Source organism: Eleutherodactylus coqui, chromosome 2 (assembly GCF_035609145.1).
Source record: "Eleutherodactylus coqui strain aEleCoq1 chromosome 2, aEleCoq1.hap1, whole genome shotgun sequence".
Classification (NCBI taxonomy): Eukaryota; Metazoa; Chordata; class Amphibia; order Anura; family Eleutherodactylidae; genus Eleutherodactylus; species Eleutherodactylus coqui.
This window is the reverse complement of record NC_089838.1, coordinates 319,841,286-319,846,035: the sequence shown is the minus strand read 5'-3', so window position 1 is coordinate 319,846,035 and position 4,750 is coordinate 319,841,286.

Here is a 4,750-nt window from a genome sequence, read left to right as displayed (position 1 = left end):
TAGTTCTGCTCCTTGTGTCCTTTTTTTTCCCCCTGGTACATTAAGATCCCATCATGTGTGCCCTCCCTGCCCCTCCTTAGCCCTTTCTCGGGCTATTTGCATCTCTATGACACCTGCTTCCTGCCTCTGTGAAGCCTTTCACCCTTGAGAATGGTCGCTGACAAATTATCAGCATTAATTCATTGCTCCCTTAACAAAGAATTTAACGGCTCAGGCACCAGGGGACCACACTCACAGAAGGGCCTGGCACAGGATAACCCCCAGGGGGCACACATTTCCTTCAGCTTCATCATACTGGCTATAACAAAATGTGATGAACAAAATAGCAACTCCTGATCACCACTGCTGACAGTTACTGTCTGCAAGTGTGCCTATTAATCTCTATCTATCTATCTACTCCCAATAGGAGTGAGGTCTCAAAAGAACCTACAATTATGAGGAAATAAGGGTGACACAACAGGAGAAAGTGCTTTTTCTGTACAATGGCCCAGCCATCTTTTATATAAATAAGTTAGTATACATAAAGCTATATGAGCTGCTCACCAACCACTATCTGTGTATGGATATGAGCTATATTAGGGTGAACAGGGTGAGGGGGAATCAAGTGGATGACAGGATCCTGTTCTGAGGAAGATTGTAGAAGTGGGGTAAATAGAGAAGAGTTAGATTAGTCAGTATGATGGGGCTTATTAAAATGATGTGATTTTAGGACATATTAAAAACTGTGGGGGTTGGGATTTAACCTGACTGTCCGGAGAAGCGCATTCCAGAGAACCGGTGCAGCTCAGTAAAAGTCTTGGAGATGGGAGAGGGAGGTTTAGACTAAAAAGGAACCTAGTCTAAGGGTCTGTTTACACCAAACAATTAATCATTGGAAGAAATGAATGATGTCAGAGTTTGCTCATTCACTGATACAACCTGTTTATGCAGGCAGATACATCGTTGGCTCGTTCAAATGATAAATCATTCGGTCATTTGTGAATTAGAATTAGTGAATAATAACAACTGCATGACTGGCAATAAAGCCAAATGATAAGCGAATGAGCCATCAACAATTTAAATGCCTACATTGAATGAATGATGAACGAAACCCCAATGATGTATTGTAGCTTCTGCTTACACTGAACGATTACCGATCATATTCGCTTGCTGCAGGCTGAATGCAATGGCGAAAAGACTCGCAGCAATATGAAGAGAACATGACATGAAATCTAGAACCAATCAAAGGTAAGCTATAGACATAGTAACTTCCGATTGTGACATACCAGACACTGGTCACAAAAGGAAAATAAACCCCATAGAACAAAAAGATAATAACAGGGTCTAGGGGAAGAAGCCGAATCATTACATTTTTTGTCCACGTAACGTCTTAATATCGAGGGGAATGACCGCAGCATACATGAATGCGTATTTATTTAGTTCAGGGCATATTTTGGGGGTGTCCAATATGAGCTTTTCAGGCTAGAAGTTGGAATACTTTGTATCTACAGGCGAATAGTGTTGTGTAGTGCAGGTTGTAAAGGAAAATATTAGCACACAACTTTATCAGATTGCACCAACCATCTTCTATGCTATAAAACAGGGACACCGAGATTAAAGCGGCAGGTTTGTCTAGAAATAGTAATATTTAGAGCGAATTTTAGGAGAATAATAAAGGGTAACTTTTAGTCCAATCATTTCTTCATTGATAGTATTCTTGTATAAAGAATACTGCATAATAGTTGTTACATTCTTATATGTATGTAGGAAGCAGAAAAACACTGGTTATATTCTTGTACATAGGGGGCAGTATCATAGTTGTGTTATTCCTCTTCATAGGGGACAGTATTATAGTAGTTATATTCTTGTACATAAGAGGCAGTATTATAGTAGTTATATTCTTGTACATAGGGGACAGTATTATAGTAGTTATATTCTCGTACATAGGAGCAGTATTATAGTAGTTATATTCTTGTACATAGGAGGCAGTATTATAGTAGTTATATTCTTGTACATAGGGGGCAGTATTATATTAGTTATATTCTGGTACATAGGAGCAGTATTATAGTAGTTATATTCTTGTATATAGGGGGCAGTATTATAGTAGTTATATTCTTGTACATAGGGGGCAGTATTATAGTAGTTATATTCTTGTACATAGGGGGCAGTATTATAGTAGTTATATTCTTGTACATAGGGGGCAGTATTATAGTAGCTATATTCTTGTACATAGGGGGCAGTATTATAGTAGTTATATTTTTGTACATAGGAGGCAGTATTATAGTAGTTATATTCTTGTACATGGGGGGCAGTATTATAGTAGCTATATTCTTGTACATAGGGGGCAGTATTATAGTAGCTATATTCTTGTACATAGGGGGCAGTATTATAGTAGCTATATTCTTGTACATAGGGGGCAGTATTATAGTAGTTATATTTTTGTACATAGGAGGCAGTATTATAGTAGTTATATTCTGGTACATAGGGGGCAGTATTATAGTAGCTATATTCTTGTACATAGTGGGCAGTATTATAGTTGTTATATTCTTGTACATAGGGGGCAGTATTATAGTAATTATATTCTTGTACATAGGGGGCAGTATCATAATTGTTTTATTCCTCTACATAGAGGGCAGTATTGTAGTAGTTATATTTTTGTACATAGGAGGCAGTATTATAGTAGTTATATTCTTGTACATAGGAGGCAGTATTATAGTAGTTATATACTGGTACATAGGGGGCAGTATTAGAGCAGTTATATTCTTGTACATAGGGGGCAGTATTATAGTAGTTATATTCTTGTACATAGGTGGCAGTATTATAGTAGTTATATTCTTGTACATAGGGGCAGTATTATAGTAGTTATATTCTTGTACATAGGGGGCAGTATTATAGTTGTTTTATTCCTCTACATAGATGGCAGTATTATAGTAGTTATATTTTTGTACATAGGAGGCAGTATTATAGTAGTTATATTCTTGTACATAGGGGGCAGTATTATAGTAGTTATATTCTTGTAATAGGAGCAGTATTATAGTAGTTATATTCTTGTACATAGGGGGCAGTATTATAGTAGTTATATTCTTGTACATAGGGGGCAGTATTATAGTAGTTATATTCTTGTACATAGGGGGGCAGTATTATAGTAGTTATATTCTTGTACATAGGGGGCAGTATTATAGTAGTTATATTCTTGTACATAGGGGCCAGTATTATAGTAGTTATATTCCTGTACATAGGGGGCAGTATTATAGTAGTTATATTCTTGTACATAGGGGCAGTATTATAGTAGTTATATTCTTGGACATAGGGGGCAGTATTATAGTAGTTATATTCTTGTACGCACGGGGCAGTATTATAGTAGTTATATTCTTGTACGCATGGGGCAGTATTATAGTAGTTATATTCTTGTACGCACGGGGCAGTATTATAGTAGTTATATTCTTGTACATAGAGGGCAGTATTATAGTAGTTATATTTTTGTACATAGGAGGCAGTATTATAGTAGTTATATTCTTGTACATAGGGGGCAGTATTATAGTAGTTATATTCTTGTACATAGGAGGCAGTATTATAGTAGTTTCATTCTTGTACATAGGAGGCAGTATTATAGTACTTATATTCTTGTACATAGGAGCAGTATTATAGTAGTTATATTCTTGTACGCACGGGGCAGTATTATAGTAGTTATATTATTGTACATAGGAGCAGTATTATAGTAGTTATATTCTTGTACATTGGGGGCCGTATTATAGTAGTTATATTCTTGTACATAGGGGGCAGTATTATACCAGTTTATATTCCTGTACATAGGAGGCAGTATTATAGTAGTTATATTCTTGTACATAGGAGCAGTATTATAGTAGTTATATTCTTGTACATAGGGGGCAGTATTATAGTAGTTATATTCTTGTACATAGGGGGCAGTATTATAGTAGATATATTCTTGTACAGAGAGGGCAGTATTATAGTAGTTATAGTCTTGTACATAGGGGGTAGTATTATAGTAGTTATTCTTGTACATAGGAATAGTATTATAGTAGTTATATTCTTGTACATAGGGGGCAGTATTATAGTAGTTATATTCTTGTACATAGGGAGCAGTATAATAGTAGTTATATTCTTGTACATAGGGATCAGTATTATGGTAGTTATATTCTTGTACATATGATGCAGTATTATAGTAGTTATATTCTTGTACATAGGGGGTAGTATTATAGTAGTTATTCTTGTACATAGGAATAGTATTATAGTAGTTATATTCTTGTACATAGGGGGCAGTATTATAGTAGTTATATTATTGTACATAGGGGGCAGTATTATAGTAGTTATATTCCTGTACATAGGGGGCAGTATTATAGTAGTTATATTTTTGTACATAGGAGGCAGTATTATAGTAGTTATATTCTTGTACATAGGGGGCAGTATTATAGTAGTTATATTCTTGTACATAGGGGGTAGTATTATAGTAGTTATATTCTTGTACATAGGGGGTAGTATTATAGTAGTTATATTCTTGTACATAAGGAGCAGTATTAGGGGGGGTTCACACAGGGCGGATTTGCCGCGGTTTTGCTGCAGCAGATCCACCCGCGGCAAATCCGCCCACGGCTGCTAATCTCGGGATTAGCCAGCCATGTGGATGAGATTTCTCAGAAATCTCGTCCACACGGGACGGCTAACCTGCTGTGGTAAATTCGGTTGAAACCGCGGCCGCGGCTTCAAAAGATGCAGCATGTCTGTTTACCTTTCCTTTTTTGTTTATGTACTT